Raw genomic sequence first — 21839 nt, forward strand, 5'->3', positions numbered from 1 at the left:
AGAATATTATCTCTTGTCATGTAACCTGACAGGGAATAATCACCACAGCTCCCATAATTAATGTTGCTGAAAGACAGATAAATGGGATAAATTGATATGTTAACACAGCTGTGTTTGATTGGAGCCCACTACCCGTCGCCACCACTGTAAACTTTTCTGAGGTCCACTGTGAAATCTTCTAAGCCACAAAACCACAAACACTCTGCGTCTCAGTCTAGCTGGGAGTCGGGACTGACTGGGGTCCATCTGTGCTGGGCTTAGGGACCAGACGGCAGTCCTTCCTCAATACATTGACTCCTCCATAATCTGCTGTTTATTTAGGTGAGATGAGTGTTGAGTATCTTTCCGGTATTTTACAAATGTTCCATCCCGAGAATAAGTCAACTTTCTCCCTCGTAACCCGGCATTTAGGGCCAAAACCAGAAGTGTCATTCAAAAGTATTATAAAGCATATAAATGGGCCTATATCTGAATTTGATGAGAGATTTGATTGAAAATTCAAGCCTGATGCTACCTGAGCCTGATGAGCACTACATTAAATACATTTTATGAGCCCTACATTATAAGGACATTTAATGAGCCCTACATTAAATACATTTTATGAGCCCTACATTAAATACATTTTATGAGCCCTACATTAAATACATTTTATGAGCCCTACATTAAATACATTTTGTGAGCCCTACATTAAATACATTTTATGAGCCCTACATTAAAGGCATTTAATGAGCCCTACATTAAGGACATTTAATGAGCCCTACATTAAATACATTTTATGAGCCCTACATTAAAGGCATTTAATGAGCCCTACATTAAGGACATTTAATGAGCCCTACATTAAATACATTTTATGAGCCCTACATTAAGGACATTTAATGAGCCCTACATTAAATACATTTTATGAGCCCTACATTAAATACATTTTATGAGCCCTACATTAAGGACATTTAATGAGCCCTACATTAAATACATTTTGTGAGCCCTACATTAAATACATTTTATGAGCCCTACATTAAGGACATTTAATGAGCCCTACATCAAATACATTTTGTGAGCCCTACATTAAATACATTTTATGAGCCCTACATTAAATACATTTAATGAGCCCTACATTAAGGACATTTAATGAGCCCTTACATTAAGGACATTTTATGAGCCCTACATTAAATACATTTTATGAGCCCTACATTAAGGACATTTAATGAGCCCTACATTAAGGACATTTTATGAGCCCTACATTAAATACATTTTATGAGCCCTACATTAAATACATTTTATGAGCCGTACATTAAGGACAGTTTATGAGCCCTACATTAAATACATTTTGTGAGTCCTATGTTAAAGACATTTAGTGAGCCCAAGCCCAAAAAAGTCCAAATGATTGTGCCGTTATCCAAAGCATATATTATATAGGTTACGCACGACAGAAAAACATAGAAGCCCATAGATTTAAATAGCTTTATGCTCTCTTGGGTAAATACATGAAACTAGCTCCAACAGGCAAATCGTTTTTTAATGTGAACTGTATTACTGTATTATGTATTTTGGCCAGGTCGCAATTGTAAACGAGAACTTGTTCTCAACTTGCCTACCTGGTTAAATAAAGGTGAAATAAAAATAAAATAAAATTATACTGTATTATATGGACTGGAAATATGCATCGTTCAAACCATGATAATGAGAACATGCAATTCAGGTGCAGCACATGCTGCTTACAAAGTTACAAGTATCGGCTAGCGAATTAGATTTGAAGGCCTATTTGTAGAATTAGTTGGCTGATGCATATGTATACACCTTTCATAATATTTCCCCTAATGCTATTATCCTTCCTCCTCTTTCTCTCTCTATTGTTGCTTCATTCCTTCCTTCGCTTTCAACAGTTAAATGAAATATGTTTTGTTGTCCTTATCTCCGCCATTCTAATAACAGCCCTGAATAATACAGGACTAGAATTAGATGCAGAAGGCTTTCACGTCTCTTCACCAGGATTGAATGGTTATGGGTCTGAATAAATAACTGCTATAGCCTACCTCCATGCTGTGTTCACTCTTCTTTCAAACTAAAAGTGAGTTCTATTGACTGCTGTATTTAACGTTCAGCGAACAAGAGCTTGCGTCCCTCTTCTAATAGTCTATCGGTAGAAGAAATGCTAAAAATAATGATGTCCAGCAAACTATTCTAGTCTAGCATTTCCTGCATGGGACTCCAAGATCTAAGGAGTGTTTTTTTTAAGGAGAGAGGCCAGCGGAGCACAGGTGCATGTGTATTGCCCAAGAGACAGAGGCTATAAGTTAGAAGCTTAGTAACCCATCATTAATTAGCTGCAGAAAAGACTAATACTGCATTGAATCTATTACCTGAAAGAGGTAGGCTAGGACATCTACAGTGCATTCGGAAAGTATTCAGACCCCTTCACTTTTTCCATATTTTGTTACGTTACAACCTGGATAATAAAAGAAATCCCCTCATCAATCTACACGCCCCATAATGACAAATCAAAAACTGAAATATCACGTTTACATAAGTATTCAGACCCTTTACTCAGTACTTTGTTGAAACACCTTTGGCAGCGATTACAGCCTCAAGTCTTCTTGGTTATGACGCTACAAGCTTGGCACACCTGTATTTGGGGAGTTTCTCCCATTCTTCTCTGCAGATCCCCTAAAGCTCTGTCAGGTTGGATGGGGAGCGTCGCTGCATAGCTATTTTCAGGTCTCTCCAGAGACGTTTGATCGGGTTCAAGTCCGGGCTCTGGCTGGGTCACTCAAGGACATTCAGAGACTTGTCCCGAAGCCACTCCTGCATTGTCGTGTCTGTGTGCTTAGGATTGTTGTCCTTTTGGAAGCTGAACCTTCGCCCCAGTCTAATGTCCTGAGCTTCTCTAGAGCAGGTTTTCATCAAGGATCTCTGTACTTAGCTCCATTCATCTTTTCCTCGATCCTGACGAGTACCCAGTCCCTGCCGCTAAAAAACATCCCCACAGCATGATAATGCCACAACCATGCTTCACCCTAGGGATAGGTTTCCTCCAGATGTGACGCTTGGCAATCAGGCCAATTCTTGTTTCTCATGGTCTGAGTGTCCTTTAGGTGCCTTTTGGCAAACTCTAAGCGGGCTGTCATGTGCCTTTTACTGAGGAGTGGCTTCCATCTGGACACTGTACCATAAAGGTCTGTTTGGTGGAGTGCTGCAGAGATGGTTGTCCTTCTGGAAGGTTATCCCATCTCCACAGAGGAACTCTGGAACTCTGTCAGAGTGACCATCGGGTTCTTGGTCATGTCCCGGCCCTGATGCCTGCAGGTGTCAACTCCAGACAAAATATGGTTCAGCTGAAATGTCAGTCCCATACCCCAGGTGGTTCTGCGGTCTGCGTTGTAATATTGGGGGTGAAACTGGGCGGGAGGCGAGTGCTGCTCCCACTCTGGGTGCTTAGGCTACATTTGAGACCAACAAAAAAAACATACCACATAAAACATGACCATTTCTGTTTCTGTTCTGTTGCTCTCTCTTGTTCCGATCTCCTGCAGCTTACTCCCGTATGATCATGTAAATAGCATGCTAATGACGTGGTCTGGGGTATCCACATGGGTTAGGAAGTGTCAATCATCTTCCCCCTGGGCTTTGCCTTGGCTGCGCCCCAGAGCAAGAAATGCTTGGGGATGAATAAATTAGAGTGCACAGGAGCGAACAAAAGATCTAAATTTTTCGTCTCTTTTGTTGTTGGGCCTGGTGAATCTGAGGCGTGGTACCCCCTTGAGATCGAGCATAACCTCACCCTTATCTGGTGTGTCCACAACACATGGATAGCTTTTTGTATCAATTAGCTTGACATTATGACATGTTTTTACACATTTTCAGTGACTTGTGACTTTGCGTTACAGGTTGTCACTCTAATTTCCTTGTGAAAATGACTCATTTTTGACCAACACTCAAAATGTGTTAATTTTGAGAATACAGGCAAAGTAGACATTGTTTTAAGTTTCACATGTACTTTAAAATTCTATTTAACCCTTTACACTCGTGGGAATTGCCCAATATGGATTGGGCTGAATTGAAATGTTTTTCACAGAAGATATATGAAAAAGCAATTCAGAAAACAGTTCACCTGACACAAGACTGAATCCAAACATTACACTGTTGCTTTTATGTGCATTTTACATTTACTGTACTTTTCACTGCATTCGTTGATTCTGAAATCAAACAAATGCTCTGGATACATTCAGTAACATTATGAGAATATTCCTGGAAAATGTGAGGTAGTTGCAACATAAATTTAAAAAAATGACAAGGGGCCACACCTCTCCAAAGTGTGCACAGTTCCTAAGTCATTTCAATGCACTTTTATGACTTAAAGAGTCTTCAACTAGAAATTGCTTTTTTGAACTCTCCTAGCTGTGCTGTTGAGGAACTACAGCAAACACACTTGTAGTTGTTTTATTTGGAACACAACCCTGCAGCCCCGCCATCACACAATTACTGTTGATGTTTACGCAAACCAAAAACAGCCCATTATAAATCGCAGTTTAGGCCAAGTGGGAATCATTTGAATACTTGTTCTATTGCCATCTTGACTAGCTAAGTTGTAAAGTATGATATTACGGTGTTAGGCTTTCACAGGGCATTTCAGAGAAAGTGAGTTAGGTGCACATAGAAAGGAGTGGTGTGCATTCAGGTGGTTGTTTTCTTTGCAGTAGACAAACATAGGCTCATTATGTTCAGGACAACCCCGGGTATGACGCCATGTCATCTTGTAACTGTACATCAAACACTGATCATAAACGTCGACACTGATAATGACATGGGTTTTATGATATGGAAATGTGAAGTTGTCTCGACTGTCCATGAGAATCCAAATAGGTCAGATCAGGTTTGCAATGAATAACTTCAATCAGACCACCTCAAACCCGTAGAGGGGGAAGGAAGGAACTAGTGGGAATTAACAACTCACGTCCTGTTGTAAATCAAGGGTAAAGATCAAGGCCTGCGCTCTCAAGATTCACCATAGGAATGTGCTTTGTCTCAACAGACTTCCCCCACTGAAACTCTAACACGTTCAAAAGTGAATACTGGAACAATATTTTATGGAGAGGCTTTCTATATGACACTGTCATTTTGTTTGTTATTTTGTGATGTCATTCAAAATGTTTTAAAGGAAAATACTGTAACTTGGGAAGTATACTCACAACATATATGAAGTTTCCATACTACACATAGTGCATGTAATATGACAAATTATTAGTGTTTTTGTTAAGAGAGGGATGTGATTTGAGAAGTTATAAGAGATAATTGTTTTCCAAAACTTTGCACAGTGAGTAATTACCGCCCCGGAGTGAGGTCGGGGAGCGTGCCAGCCTGCTGGAACCACCCATTTCAAGCAAAAGGTAGAAAAGATGGGTGAAGAAGTTAACACATGGAACCAGAAAAAGCGAGAAGTGGCAGCTGTGCGTTTAACATGGTTTGAACTTTGAATCTCAACACTAGGAAGAGACTATAAACTCACCTCCCGTATAATCATTGGTATGGCTAATTAGCTGTCGTAAGTAAGGTATCTTCGAAAGCAAATTTAAGTAGGACCATCCTGTTACTCTGCTCAAACAATCGTATTATGTTACTCTCATCACCCCATTGGGGAACCGTCAATACGACTGGCTAACCCTATCTTCAAAGAAGAATCTTCAAGAGTGAATAGGAAGGAAAATCAACTCTGTAGTTCTGTTCAGGACTTCACGACAAGTCACCGGATACCGGACAACTACGAAGAAGGACAACAGGAGAAGAGTTGTTGTAAACATTTTGGTCAATCAGAGCCTTACAAGCACAACCCCCTTTCCAAAGCTACCCCGTTCACTGAGAGATCCGCGGCGAACCCAGGCATTTCACGTAAATACATTCATGATTTCTTTCTCAAAGTGTGACTGTTTGTGTGCAAAGTATATGGTTACTGTAGGTGAAAATAGTTTCTGAATGTGGCAATGTTAAGTGTCTCTGTCCCTCTCTGTCACGCCCTGGTCAAAGTATTTTGTGTTTATCTTTATGTATTTGGTCAGGCCAGGGTGTGGCATGGGGTTTTTATATTGGGGTGTGTTTTGCGGTTTTGGTGTTGGTATTGGGATTGTAGCTTAGTGGGGTATCTAGCTAAGTCTATGGCTGTCTGGAGTGGTTCTCAATCAGAGGCAGGTGTTTATCGTTGTCTCTGATTGGGAACCATATTTAGGCAGCCATATTCTTTGAGTTTGTCGTGGGTGATTGTCCTTAGTGTCCTATTTGTCCTGAGTGTCCTTGTTTGATGTTAGTTGACACAAGTATAGGCTGTTTTCGGTTTTCGTTTCGTTTATTGTTTTTGTAGTGTTCGTGTTTAGTCGTGTTTACGTTTGTTTAAATAAACATGGATCGCAATCGACACGCTGCAGTTTGGTCCGACTCTCCTTCACCACACCTAGAAAACCGTAACACTCTCTCTCTCTCCATCTCTTTAACAAGCATCCATGTGGTTGTCATTCCTCTAGGGACCTGTTTTCAGCATATTATGTCTCCAGTCAATAACCAGTGCAGAATGTGTATGTTTATCATGTCTTCCCATTTAATTAGTTAGTAAATAAATAATTAAACCAGTTTGTGTAGTACTGAATCGTAAGTAAGGCTCGGGTTTTTGCAGATGCAAGGAGGTTACGACGAAGAGGTTATGATTAAGAGGTTATGATTAATAAGTTGACTGTTTATAGACGTGATAGGTAAAGACCTTTTAGAGTTTAATTCAGGAGACGGTAACTCTTTAAACAAACACTCTCTTGGTGCCCTAGATCCTAATGAGTTAATTGTAACATGATGAATTGAATCGGGTAACAATTAAACATAGTTAATTAAGATAAATATTCTTCTTCCGATTCATGTTAAAGTCAAGTCACCACAAACTGCACATTTGGACACATTTGGTTGCTTGTATAACATCAAAGTGCTGTTTATTAGAATCAATCCAAATACATTGTGTCCTTTTCAGTTACAGCATTTCCCTCAATCAGACATAAAAAAAAATGGCCCAGTTAGCGTGAGGGATGGGAGCAAGTTCAGAACGGCTGTCAGTCAAAACCCATAAAGTGCTGTGAAGCGCAGAGCCTGAGGTCTGACATCATTAATAGCATGTTACTTACTGTACATCTACTGTGTTCCAATTTAGGTGCTTATTTGTGCCCAAATCTGCCATTTTCAACCCATATACACGGGTATGAGTGCAAAGGACTACAAACATAGATAAGCTCCTTATTTTACATTTTCCGGGCACTATATATTGAAAGAGAAATGAAATTTAAAACAATTTCCCCAAAAAACTCATTGCGTTTGTTTAGAATGTTGCCCCAGGTGATTCACTCCCTCTTACACTTTTGAAGTTGATTCAGGTTAATCGGCAGGAGAAAAAAAACACTTAAACATCAAAAGTCCTCTTTATGATATTCAGAATGACTCAGAATATAAGTAGGCATCCTCAAAGATGAGTGTGAATAATTCATTTATAATAATTCACAGTGATCATCACGATTTAAATTACCGTGATCTATGAAATTGCAGCGAACGTCCCCAAATAACAAGTAGTCTCCATGCATCCTTGGGGCTAGCCCGACATTTTATGTCATCTTTCTTAAAGGCCCAGTGCAGTCAAAATTCATTTTTTTCCTGTGTTTTGTATCATATTGTACAGCAGCTGATGAAACTAACTCTGTAAAAGTGTGATTATTTTTATCAGTGCCACTTCCTGATAGTTACTCGTTGAAAATACAATCTACACAGGAACTTCTGATGAACAGGTTTGCATGGTTTGAGTTTCGGGTTTTTCATCACCATGCGGTAAATTGATTAATAGAGAGAGAGACGTTATGAGCTGAACATAAGAGTATGCCAATGGAAGGGAGGACAGTAGTAGGTGACCCAACTGTGGTTTGTGACTATTATGATTTCCCATTGTAGCCAATTCACTTGCAGTCATTCTGTTACCAAATTGCTAACAGAATGACAAAAAATCTGTAATAGAATGACAAAAAAATCTGTAACAGAATTGTTTCAACATGTTTTAATCGTTTAATAAATCCTAAACCAAATTGTTATCAGTAAAAACACTAAGTAATTGGTAGGTCTACCTTTACTTGTTACATCTGTGAACTTTCATTATCCTCCCTTCTACTGAGGGAGAGAAATTAAACTGAACAAAAATATAAACCCAACATGCAACAATTTAATAGATTTCACTAAGTTATAATTTATATAAGGAAATTGGTCAATATAAATAAATACATTTGGCCCTAATCTATCTGGTGTGACCACCTTTTGCCTCATGCAGCCCTAATCTATCTGGTGTGACCACCTTTTGCCTCATGCAGCCCTAATCTATCTGGTGTGACCACCTTTTGCCTCATGCAGCCCTAATCTATCTGGTGTGACCACCTTTTGCCTCATGCAGCCCTAATCTATCTGGTGTGACCACCTTTTGCCTCATGCAGCCCTAATCTATCTGGTGTGACCACCTTTTGCCTCATGCAGCCCTAATCTATCTGGTGTGACCACCTTTTGCCTCATGCAGCCCTAATCTATCTGGTGTGACCACCTTTTGCCTCATGCAGCCCTAATCTATCTGGTGTGACCACCTTTTGCCTCATGCAGCCCTAATCTATCTGGTGTGACCACCTTTTGCCTCATGCAGCCCTAATCTATCTGGTGTGACCACCTTTTGCCTCATGCAGCCCTAATCTATCTGGTGTGACCACCTTTTGCCTCATGCAGCCCTAATCTATCTGGTGTGACCACCTTTTGCCTCATGCAGCCCTAATCTATCTGGTGTGACCACCTTTTGCCTCATGCAGCCCTAATCTATCTGGTGTGACCACCTTTTGCCTCATGCAGCCCTAATCTATCTGGTGTGACCACCTTTTGCCTCATGCAGCCCTAATCTATCTGGTGTGACCACCTTTTGCCTCATGCAGCCCTAATCTATCTGGTGTGACCACCTTTTGCCTCATGCAGCCCTAATCTATCTGGTGTGACCACCTTTTGCCTCATGCAGCCCTAATCTATCTGGTGTGACCACCTTTTGCCTCATGCAGCCCTAATCTATCTGGTGTGACCACCTTTTGCCTCATGCAGCCCTAATCTATCTGGTGTGACCACCTTTTGCCTCATGCAGCCCTAATCTATCTGGTGTGACCACCTTTTGCCTCATGCAGCCCTAATCTATCTGGTGTGACCACCTTTTGCCTCATGCAGCCCTAATCTATCTGGTGTGACCACCTTTTGCCTCATGCAGCCCTAATCTATCTGGTGTGACCACCTTTTGCCTCATGCAGCCCTAATCTATCTGGTGTGACCACCTTTTGCCTCATGCAGCCCTAATCTATCTGGTGTGACCACCTTTTGCCTCATGCAGCCCTAATCTATCTGGTGTGACCACCTTTTGCCTCATGCAGCCCTAATCTATCTGGTGTGACCACCTTTTGCCTCATGCAGCCCTAATCTATCTGGTGTGACCACCTTTTGCCTCATGCAGCCCTAATCTATCTGGTGTGACCACCTTTTGCCTCATGCAGCCCTAATCTATCTGGTGTGACCACCTTTTGCCTCATGCAGCCCTAATCTATCTGGTGTGACCACCTTTTGCCTCATGCAGCCCTAATCTATCTGGTGTGACCACCTTTTGCCTCATGCAGCCCTAATCTATCTGGTGTGACCACCTTTTGCCTCATGCAGCCCTAATCTATCTGGTGTGACCACCTTTTGCCTCATGCAGCCCTAATCTATCTGGTGTGACCACCTTTTGCCTCATGCAGCCCTAATCTATCTGGTGTGACCACCTTTTGCCTCATGCAGCCCTAATCTATCTGGTGTGACCACCTTTTGCCTCATGCAGCCCTAATCTATCTGGTGTGACCACCTTTTGCCTCATGCAGCCCTAATCTATCTGGTGTGACCACCTTTTGCCTCATGCAGCCCTAATCTATCTGGTGTGACCACCTTTTGCCTCATGCAGCCCTAATCTATCTGGTGTGACCACCTTTTGCCTCATGCAGCCCTAATCTATCTGGTGTGACCACCTTTTGCCTCATGCAGCCCTAATCTATCTGGTGTGACCACCTTTTGCCTCATGCAGCCCTAATCTATCTGGTGTGACCACCTTTTGCCTCATGCAGCCCTAATCTATCTGGTGTGACCACCTTTTGCCTCATGCAGCCCTAATCTATCTGGTGTGACCACCTTTTGCCTCATGCAGCCCTAATCTATCTGGTGTGACCACCTTTTGCCTCATGCAGCCCTAATCTATCTGGTGTGACCACCTTTTGCCTCATGCAGCCCTAATCTATCTGGTGTGACCACCTTTTGCCTCATGCAGCCCTAATCTATCTGGTGTGACCACCTTTTGCCTCATGCAGCCCTAATCTATCTGGTGTGACCACCTTTTGCCTCATGCAGCGCAACACATCTCCATCGCAGAGTTGATCAGGCTGTTGATTGTAGCCTGTGGAATGTTGTCCCACTCCTCTTCGCTGTGCGAAGTTGCTGGATATTGGCGGGAACTAGAACACGCTGTCGTACACACTGATTCAGAGCATCCCAAACATGCACAATGGGTGACATGTCTGGTGAGTATGCAGGCCATGGAAGAACCTGGAAATGTTCAGCTTTCAGGAATTGTTTACAGATCCTTGCAACATGGGGCCGTGCATTATCATGCTGAAACATGAGGTGATGGCAGCGAATGAATGGTACGACAATAGGCCTCAGGGTTTCATCATGTTGTCTCTGTGTATTCAAATTGCCTTCGATAAAATAAAATTGTGTTCATTGTCCAAAGGTTATGCTTGCCCATTCCATAACCCCATCACCACCATGGGGCACTCTGTTCACAACATTGACATCACCAAACCGCTCGCCCACACGACTCCATACACGCTGTCTGCCATCTGCCCAGTACGGATTCAACCATGAATAGCAGACTTCTCCAGCGTGCCAGTGGCCATCAAAGGTGGGCATTTTCCCACTATAGTCGGTTACGACGCCACACTGCAGTCAGGTCAAGACACTGGTGAGGACGATGAGCACGCAGATGAGTTTCCCTGAGACGGTTTCTGACAGTGTGTGCCGAAATTGTTTAGTTGTGCAAACCCACAGTTTTCATCAGCTTTCCGGGTGGCTGGTCTCAGATGATCCCACAGGTGAAGAAGACGGATCTAAAGGTCCTGGGCTGGTGCGGTTACACGTGGTCTGAGGTTGTGAGGCCTGTTGGTCGTACTGCCAAATTCTCTAAAATGACGTTGGAGGCGGCTTATGGTAGAGAAATGCACATTAAATTCTCCCGCAACAGCACTGGTGGACATTCATGCAGTCAACATGCCAAATGCTCACTCCCTCAAATTGAGACATCTGTGGCATTGTGTTGTGTGACAAAACATTTTAGAGTGGCCTTTTATTCTCTACCACACAAGGTGAACCTGTGTAATGATCAGGCTGTTTAATCAGCTCCTAGATATTCCACACATGTCAGATGGATTGATTATCTTGGTAAAGGAGAAATCCTCACTAGCATCTATATAACCAAATTTGTCCCAACTTTTTGTGTGTGTGGAACATTTCTGGGATCTTTTATTTCAGCTCATGAAACATGGTACCAACACTTTACATGTTGCATTTATATCTTAAAGATCCGCGGTATCTGGTAACAGAATGACAAGACACTAAGGCAATAATTCTGAAACTTACAGAAGGCAAATCATTTCAGAAAATGAAATAAAAGTGTTGATATTAGTTGGCAGGGGTGTTTACTTCAAGATTAGTGGTTTTTAATGTATTTCTGATACCTTTAACACGTTTTCTACTACATGTTTCTAAGACCCCTTTTCCATCTGTTTGACCAGAAATCATAGTCTTTGCATATTCCTAAGTTTCAGAATGGAAAATGGTTGAAAAATGTATAAATACCTTGATAAGAAAATAATTAAGCTCTTTGCTTTCACTTGACACCAACTTTGATGAACTCCTATGAACTTCACATGTTAGTGTTCCTGGGACTTTTTACATGGAAATACCCATCATCATTAATGTAAGGTGTTTCATATCACGCGGAGGCATAACAGCCTTGGAATGTGTGACATCAGTGAAAATATTGCTGCTCTTCCCCTCAAGGTCTAGCTGAACGATGATTACCTTTAATCCAATAGAGGGTATACCGATACCCACAGCTCAGTTCTTCATCAGAGGGCCTACTTTTAGATTTTGCTCATACAACACTGTGGATGGTAAGTCCTTGGGGTTCTAAAATAATAAAATAACACATTGTTCCACCTTACCCCTCCTCCTCCCATCCTTCCCCCTCCTTCCCTTCCCCAACTTCAACATGGTACACCAGCCCTCCAGTATCCCATCACCCCCTGTGAGTATCCAAGCTGTCGAGGCTGACTGGGCTCCGTCTCTCTTGCCAGTGCACGGTTGGAACAGATCCGGCCTCCGGGCCACAACCACTCCTCTACTCGAGCCCCTCGCAACTGTCATCTAAATGCTAAGCGCTTTGGAGCGCCGCGACGGTGGATCTTTTGTACACACTTTATCGCTTAGCACAGATAGTCTTCTTACAACATGTTTTAATGCTTAGTGAGCATGGAGCGTGCGGTGGTGTGTTGTGTTTCTTTGTGTTTCAGTGGCTGTCATCCAGATCTGGCAACACTGATTGGAGATGAACTGGGCTCATGTTTAAAGACCTCCACTGAGAGGCACAATCTGAGTATGCATAACTAGAACAAATAGTGTCCTGGTTCAGTTTTTGCTACATGAGGACAATGGGGATTTTCCCCCTTAGAATCTGGTTGCTGGAGTTCTGGCGGGTTAGAGGAAATGATCCGTTAGAAAGGGATCTTACAAATACGAATCTACACTAGCAACTCAGCTCTGTTGAAAGATCTGCATGACTCTGTAGGATCTGTAGGAGTGTGTTGCCTCGTAAGGAGATGCCAACGCGGTGACATATTTTCTCAGGGCAACAAAGTGTTGTATTGGTTATCTTTCAACTGATTGTGGACTTGCACCTCCAGAGAAGACACTCGCTCATTGCTGCGTCGCTGCCGACTGAGCTAATCGGCCATCTGCACCCTGGGGCTGAGAAATTTGGATGTCAGAGTTTATGAGAACATAAGCTAAACAGCCAGCCAGGCCTATACATTAAGATGAGTGTTGGGCGTGAGGTGAGCGATAGACTCCAGACAAGACGTAACATTTTCGTGTCAAATCCAGAGACAAACAAATCTCAGGGTGATCTGCCAAGTTTCGGCAGGATTCACTGGAGCACGAATGGTAGAATTTTCTCCCTCCCCTGCTCTCTCCTCTCTCTTCTCTTCTCACCCTCCTCTCTCAAGCACTAGCAGCCACTGACTGGGTGCTGCTTGGCAGCCGTGGGTGATAGGAAACATCTGCAGTAACTGAGTTAGTGTTCACTCGCCAGATAAAGTAAAGGGAGGGATTGTTTTCGGAGGAACTTTGGTATTGGCAGTAGAAGAGTCGTTTACACAAGAACAGATCTCAACCAGCCATGTATGTTTAGATATGAACATTCTGCAGATACCGTATTTTCTCTCAGTATGACACAATGTAGAACCGCTGTCTTTTTATGTCTTTCAGCACTTATTTACTGTGGCCACCCTGAAGAGGCCTGAATGAAAAGGAGAGCGGACGGCGAGGGGATATGATTGTGCACTTCCTCCTCGGCAACTACAGGAAGTAATTGAGCTCTACAGGAAGTAAGGACAAACCCCTACAGTTATCCCTGTTATTTTTCTATTGTTTACTGTGCTACTCTGCACAAGTCTAGCTGGTAACACATTGAGCAGCAGCATTCAAGGACTGAATCTACTACAGATCCCCTGCAGATGTCCCTGTTCGTTTTCCATTGTGTTCCTATGACTATGATATAACTGTAAAGGCCTAGCTATCTCAAATCAAATAGCATTTTATTTGTCAACAACAAGTGCATTACTGTGAAATTCTTAGAAGCCGTTTACCAAAAATGCAATTAAAAAGTAAGAAAATGAGCAAATAGGTAAAAAATGTGATAGTAACACAATGAAATAACAACATTCGGTATTTAGACCACTTGACTTTTCCCACATTTTTCTTACGTTACACCCTTATTCTAAACTGGATTAAATAAAAAATGTTCCTCTTTAATCTACACGCAATACCCCATCATGAAAAAGCGAAAACAGGTTTTTAGAAATGTTTGCAAATGTGTTAAAAAAAAGCCATGATGTCAAAGGAATTGTGTCGAGGCACACATCTGGGGAAGAGTACAAAAAATATATGCAGCATTGAGGTCCCCAAGAACACAGTGGCCTCCATCATTATTAAATGGAAGAAGTTTGGAACCACCAAGACTTCCTAGAGCTTGCCGCCCGGCCAAACTGAGCAATCGGGAGAGAAGGGCCTTGGTCAGGGAGGTGACCAAGAACCCTATGGTAAGTTTGACAGAGCTCCTGAGTTCCTATGTGGAGATGGGAGAACCTTCCAAAAAGACAACCATCTCTGCAGCACTCCACCAATCAGTCCTTTATGGTAGAGTGGCCAGACGGAAGCCACTCCTCAGTAAAAGGCACATGGCAGCCCCATTGGAGTTTTCTGTATGGGACCTAAAGTATTCAGACCATGAAAAACAAGATTCTCTGGTCTGATGAAACCAAGATTGAACTCTTTGGCCTGAATGCCAATAGTCACATTGGGGGAGAACCTGGCACCATCCCTACTGTGAAGCATGGTGGTGGCAGCATCATGCTGTTGGGGATGTTTTTCAGCGGCAGGGACTGGGAGACTAGACAGGATCAAGGGAAAGAAGAACGGAACAAAGTACAGAGAGATCCTTGATGAATACCTGCTCCCAGAGCACTCAGGGCCTCAGACTGGGGTGAAGGTTTATCTTCCTATGCTCACAGCCAAGACAACACAGAAGTGGCTTCTCTGAATGTCCTTGAGTGGCCCAGCCAGAGCCCGGACTTGAACCCAATCAAACTTCTCTGGAGAGAACTGAAAATAGCTGTGCAGCGAAGCTCTCCATCCAACCTGACCGAGCTTGAGGGGATCTGCAGAGAAGAATGGAAGAAACTCCCAAAATACAGGTATGCCAAGCTTGTAGCGTCATACACAAGAAGATTTGAGGCTGTATTCACTTCCAAAGGTGCTTCAACAAAGTACTGAGTAAAAGGTCTGAATTCTTATGTAATATGTGCAACACCTTATAGACATGTTTTGTTTTGCTTTGTCATTGTGGGGTATTGTATGTAGATTGATGAGGGGGAAAACCATTTAATACATTTTAGAATAATTTTAACTAAATGTAGAAAAAGTCAAGGGGTCTGAATACTTTCCAAATGCACTGTAAAGGCTATATACAAGGAATACCAGTACCAAGACAGTCTACTGGGGCACAAGGTAGTTGGGGTGATTGATTATGTACACGTAGGTTTGTTTAGTTGATTGATAGTGCTATGTACATGTAGGTAGGGGTTGAAAAGCAGAAAGTCCAGGTAGCCATCTGATGAACTGTTCAGCAGTCTTATGACTTTGGGGTAGAAGCTGTTCAGGAGCCTTTTGGTCCCAGACTTGGCGCTCCAGTACCGCTTGTCGTGCGGTAGCAGAGAGAACAGACCGTGACTTGGATAGCTGGAGTCTTTGACCATTTTTAGGGCCTTCCTCTGACACCGCCTGGTATAGAGGTCCTGGATGACAGGTAGCTTGGCCCCCAATTGATGTTCTAGGCCGTATGCACTACTTTCTATAGTGTCTTGCGGTCGGATGCCGAGCAGTTGCCATACCAAGCGGCCAGCCAAGATGCTCTCAAGGGTGCAGCTGTAGAACCTTTTGAGGATCTTATGCCCATGCCACATCTTTTCAGCTTCCTGAGGGGGAGAGGCACTGTAGTGCCCTCTTCAGGGAGAGGCATTGTAGTGCCCTCTTCAGAACTGTTGTGGTCTGTTTGGACCATGATAGGTCCTTAGTGATGTGGACACAGAGGAACTTCCATCTCCACTACAGTCCCGTCGTTGTGAATGGGGGTGTGCTCAGCCCTCCGTTTCCTGTAGTCCACAATCAGCTCCTTTGTCTCGCCGACGTTGTGGGAGAGGTTGCTCTCCTGGCACCACACTGCCAGGTCTCTGACCTCCTCCCTATAGGCTGTCTCATCGTTGTGGGAGAGGTTGCTCTCCTGGCACCACACTGCCAGGTCTCTGACCTCCTCCCTATAGGCTGTCTCATCGTTGTGGGAGAGGTTGCTCTCCTGGCACCACACTGCCAGGTCTCTGACCTCCTCCCTATAGGCTGTCTCATCGTTGAGGGAGAGGTTGCTCTCCTGGCACCACACTGCCAGGTCTCTGACCTCCTCCCTATAGGCTGTCTCATCGTTGAGGGAGAGGTTGCTCTCCTGGCACCACACTGCCAGGTCTCTGACCTCCTCCCTATAGGTTGTCTCATCGTTGAGGGAGAGGTTGCTCTCCTGGCACCACACTGCCAGGTCTCTGACCTCCTCCCTATAGGTTGTCTCATCGTTGAGGGAGAGGTTGCTCTCCTGGCACCACACTGCCAGGTCTCTGACCTCCTCCCTATAGGCTGTCTCATCGTTGTCTGTGATCAGGCCGACCACCGTCGTATTGTCGGAAAACTTCATGACGATGTTGGAGCCATGTGCAAACAGTTACTGAATACTGAATTCATAGCCATGCCGGATTTATAGCTCGTATCTGAAGGGACGTTGAGTATCTTACAGGCTGACACTGCCTGAATCCAGTTCAATCCAAAGCCAGCATGATTCAGCAAGTCATGTAGACCAGCTGCCACCGATATCAGTGCTTGGAGTCAGAAAAGTCTCTTTTTATTTGGGTGTGTGAAGCTAGCAGGCTAGCTATATAAATAATTAAATGGAGCCAGTAATTGGCGGTTCTTGGTAATTAGGACCAGGCTGTCAGCTAGCTAAGTCATTGCCTCAGTCTGATGGCGCTGCAGAGAGGACAGTAATTGCTATTATCTGTGGGGGTCGTTGAGTGTTGACACAACAATAATCCCATCCTTAGCTGGGATATCAGGGTTTATGTTTACCGCCCCCATTTCAAGAGGGATTCACAGATATTGTAAAGGCTTTATATTTGGCCGTTTACACCTGCTATATCCATCAATGTCAATGCTCGGCCGGCCGCGTCGGCAGTAGAGCTTCGAGAAGGCAAGGCAGAACCTCGGCTCAGTTTAGAATTTTCTGCTTGGCGACTCTGAAAAGCTTGTCCATATTTTAATTAGTCAAACAGTTTGACTCTTTCCCTGCTAGCGGTGTCACGCCTCACTATAAACAGCATTATCAACCATCTCAGCGGGTTTTCTAATACCCCTGTAATCCTGTCATTTCATTCATGGATACCTCCAGGGTTATTTTGGGACCAGAGCGTATCTGCCTGCCTGTCTCTGCTCCTCTGTTTGAGAGATTGGATTCCCTCTCCTCAACCCCCCCCCCCCCACCACCACCACCACACACACACACACACACACACACACCAAGGTGTTCACTCAACTCATGTCAGATCCACATAGATAGATGTGATGTCCAGACCTGACGTATATAGGGGACTGTGGTAGTACAGTACAGCATAGGGGAGAGTCCAAGGTCTTGGATGGATCACATGCTGGCTGAAATATGTGCTCCGGAGTTGCCCCATTGGCTTTCCAATGTGATTATGCACTTCACTTTCTTCACCTCTGAGTGCCCTACAGTACATAAGTGCAACCCTTTTATACCCCAGTTTTCTCAGATGCACTGAATGTTATTCTACACAGTCTGTTCCCACAGACCTAAATGGTTTTGTAAACGGGGACAGTTGAAGGTAAGGTGGGTGGAGGGAGGGATTATAGAGGGAGGACAAAAACCATAGTCTGTGTTTCGCTGTGCAGTGCGTGTAAATTGCATTGGCTTTGAATTAAACATGTGGCACCTCTGCGCCCCGGGTGTGATGGACATTCAAACATATTGCTGGCAGAGAAAATGACTTTTTAAGTAGGCTATTTATGGGAAGATATTGTATTCATTTGATTATAATAAAACATCCATTCCGCCCTGAGTGAATGGCATGAGGGAGCAGACGACAACTCTAGGTAATAATAGTCTGTGTCTGCTGCTCTCAACGAGGCTAGGGAGGATCGGGTCTCTACTGATATTGCTTTTCTTTGTACGGGAGCAGATAAAGGGATACGGCGTGAGCGAGTAATAAAGAAATATATCTGTTTTTATTGTGCTTCGTGACAGAGTTATGTTTGGAGGTAGTAAAGAGAGCTGGAACATGGCGTAAAATCATATTATGGCCCATTAGATAGGGCCGAGCTAAGCACTCCTCGCCGGGCGGTGACGGTAACCACGGCTCCATGGCAGAGGGTAATGGGGCCGGCACGCATTGTCTCTGATCTCCACTCCTGCTGCTTCGCCGATTGATTCGTCTACATTACCAGCACTCCATCTCCTGGGGAACTAATGCTGACCGTGGTCTTCACATCACTTTCCCAAAAGAGAGGAGGGGGGCATGACGGACTCTAGTTCTGAAACTGTGAAGGTGCTATGGTTTCAGGTCTCACAGTTTGACGGATGTTTGACTTTGCTTAGTGAGGTATTTTTTACTTCTCCTTTGAAGGAGTTCATTTCCCTCTCTTTCAAGTGGACATGATGAACTGACCAGCCAACATATGGATGTGGTGAAGGATATCCTCCGTCGACCTTGTATCATTTCTCTTGTCTCTGTGGTGCTGGAGCTCCAGGGAGATGACCCTCTCCTCCACGGGGCTTCCTTCTGTGGACATCATCATGGAGGGATGTCGAAGGAAGGTTCTGCTCTGGCTCACTTTTAAAGTGCTCCTCTGGGAACCACTCCCAGGGCATGCCAAGCTGACTCAGGAATGTCCTATGGGGGTACTCCTGCCTCTCTGAGCCCCTCTACCTCTCCACCCCCACTCCGACCCACCAACCCCCTCGACCTCCAACCTCACAAGCTTAAAAAGACTGGCTGGCTTTGTGTGCAGGGGTGCAGTTTTTATGCTCTCTTGGGCAGTCAAGGCGCTGGCTGCCTGTGAGTAATATGAAACAGCCAGACGAGGAATCCTAGGCATTCTGAATAGAACCAGATGTGTGTCCTATCTGGCTCTCTCCTCTACTCTCTGTCTTGCTTGTGTGCCTTCCTCTCCTCCCAACCCCTCACCCTTCTCACCCCCTGTGGGCAGCCAAGGCTTCATAAAAGACAGATCAAATGAGTCATTTCACAAGGCCACTGGCAGGCTAGTTTATGTTTCTAGCTGAAGGTCTCCCTCTCCTTTCCTGGATTATCAGTTGGAGCTGATGCGTGTACATGTGTTGCTGTGATGGATACAGCCCCGGACCAGAGCAACAACACGTAACACAGACTCACTGCTGAGGTGTTCCTACACCGTCAAGACTGACTCGAGGATCCCTAATCTCAGTGGTTTTTCTCCCCTCTCTCACCTTTCCAGCTCGGTTGACGGAGGCATGACCGGGGTCTCGTTGAAGGCCTTACTGCAAGTTGCATAATTGGTGACCCTGGTTAGGGATGAGTTGGGTAGATATTTTGGAAGTGACAACAAACAAAAGCTTAGCAGCAAAATCTATTCAGTCCAAACTGAAGGGTTTTTCTCATTTCTCAACAAAGCACTTGTTTTGCACTTGTTTTGCTCGGTGTGTGTTGGAATGTGTGTGTGCCCTGCTGCTCGCATATTTATATCAGGCCGATTATATTTATATCAGGCCGATTATATTTATATCAGGCCACAATCAGTACAGGAAATGGAGAGCATTTGCTTTGAAGTCCCTGCAGAGTTATGTTTATTCTCCATCAGCAGAGGCAAGGCGTCAGACCCCCTCACCCTCCTCCCCTGCCCCCCTTACCCCCCTACTCAACAGGCCGCCTGGCAGAAGGGAGAACCAGTGGCCATTAACGTAGACAGAGAGCAAGTTGCCATTGCCATAGGGCACAAACTCACCGCTGCCACGCTCGCCTGAAAGGCTGAGAGGGCCGCGCTGCTGTCATACTCAGGCCGGTGTAATTGCTTTTTTTTCTCCCATGCAGCAAGTCAAACGTAAGATGTGGTGAAATGTAAGATTTGCCCTTGTCTGTCTCTGTTGCTCTCTCTCTCTCTTTCTCACTCTCTCTCTTTCTCCACACCTTCCTCCGTCCCCTTTCCCTCTCTCTCACTTTCTCTCGCTACTCACCCCAACTCCCCTCTCCCCCGCTCTCTCTCTCTCTCTCTCTCTCTCACCCCACTTTCCTCCCTCCCCGATCCCTCCTCGCTGTTCTTTCATGTCGGAGTGTGGAGATTAAATTAATTGGGTCACAGTTTAATAGTGATCCCCTATGGCTCGCCTGTGTATGTTGTGGAATGGGGACAGCGGCGGGCACTCCTCTCACCTGGTGTGGAAAATGAGGAACGCTGAGCCTCCGGTCCGTGGCACAGTGTAACTTCACGCTACCTGCACCCCCACCCTCTCCCCCCCCCCCCCCCCCCCACCTCTATGCAAATCAAGCAGCCCCCCCACCTCACACAAATAATCTCCCTACCCACATTTATATGGTTCAAAACATACTGCAGTGGAGTTCTGTCAGCTGTCTGACTGTGGTGTACGTTCATCATGCAGCTAGGCCTCAGATGGCTGGGCTAGTAATTCACTGGTGGGGTAACAGTATGGAGTTCTGGTAGAGTTCTGGTTAATCTTTGGCTCTAGAAGCAGTGGGTCCAAATGAAGAGCCCTTTAAATCAAATCTAATTTGATTTTTCACATTCTTCGTTAAAAAAACTGGTGTAGACTAACAGGTCCCTTTCCAACAATGCAGAGTAAAGACACACTATGTGGCCAAAAGTATGTGGACGCCTGCTCGTCGAACGTCTCATTCCAAAAACATGGGCATCAATATGGAGTTGGTCCCCCATTTGCTGCTATAACAGCCTCCACTCTTCTGGGAAGGCTTTCCACTAGATTTTTGGAACATTGCTGTGGGAATGTTGGAACATTGCTGCAGGGACTTGCTTCCATTCAGCCACAAGACCATTAGTGAGGTCGGGCACTGAGCCAGGGCAGCGTTCCAATTTATCCCAAAGGTGTTCGATGGGGTTGAGGTCAGGGCTCTGTGCAGACCAGCCAAGTCCTTCCACACTGATCTCAACAAACCATTTCTGTATGGACCTTGCTCTGTGCACAGGGGCATTGTCATCCTGAAACAGGAAAGGGCCTCCCCCGAACTGTTGCCACAGAATCATCAAGAATGTCATTGAATGCTGTAGCATTAAGATTTCCCTTCACTGGAACTAAGTGGCCTAGCCCAAATCAGGAAAAACAGCCCCAGACCATTTATATTCCTCCACCAAACTTTACAGTTGGCACTATGCATTCGGGCAGGTAGTGTTCTCCTGGCATCCGCCAGACCCAGATTCATCTGTCGGACTGCCAGATGGTGAAGTGTGATTCATCACTCTAGAGATATAATTTCCACTGTTCCAGAATCCAATGTAGTGCCGAGCTTTACACCACTCCAGCCGAAGCTTGGCATTGCGCCTGGCAACCTTAGACTGCTCAGCCAAGGAAACCCATTTCATTAAGTTCCCGATAAACAGTTATTGTGCTGATGTTGCTTCCAGAAGCAGTTTGGAACTCGGCAGTGAGTGCTGCTACCGAGGACAGACAATTTTTACGCGCTACGCGCTCCAGCACTCAGTGGTCTCGTTCTGTGAGCTTGTGTGGCCTACCACTTCGCAGAGCCATTGTTGATCCTAGACGTTTCCACTTCACAATAACA

The 21839-nt window shown here is 44.5% G+C and overlaps 1 protein-coding gene across 1 annotated transcript in view; it reads left to right on the top strand.

Annotated features, from left to right (window-relative positions):
- The window catches only part of plxnb2b (plexin b2b), a gene marked incomplete in the record, with an annotated part of 190917 nt that overhangs the window by 44945 nt on the left and 124133 nt on the right, over positions 1–21839 (top strand). Inside the window, 1 exon segment of the mRNA XM_031801151.1 lies at positions 13645–13763.

Source organism: Oncorhynchus kisutch, linkage group LG22 (assembly GCF_002021735.2).
Source record: "Oncorhynchus kisutch isolate 150728-3 linkage group LG22, Okis_V2, whole genome shotgun sequence".
NCBI classification, from domain to species: Eukaryota; Metazoa; Chordata; class Actinopteri; order Salmoniformes; family Salmonidae; genus Oncorhynchus; species Oncorhynchus kisutch.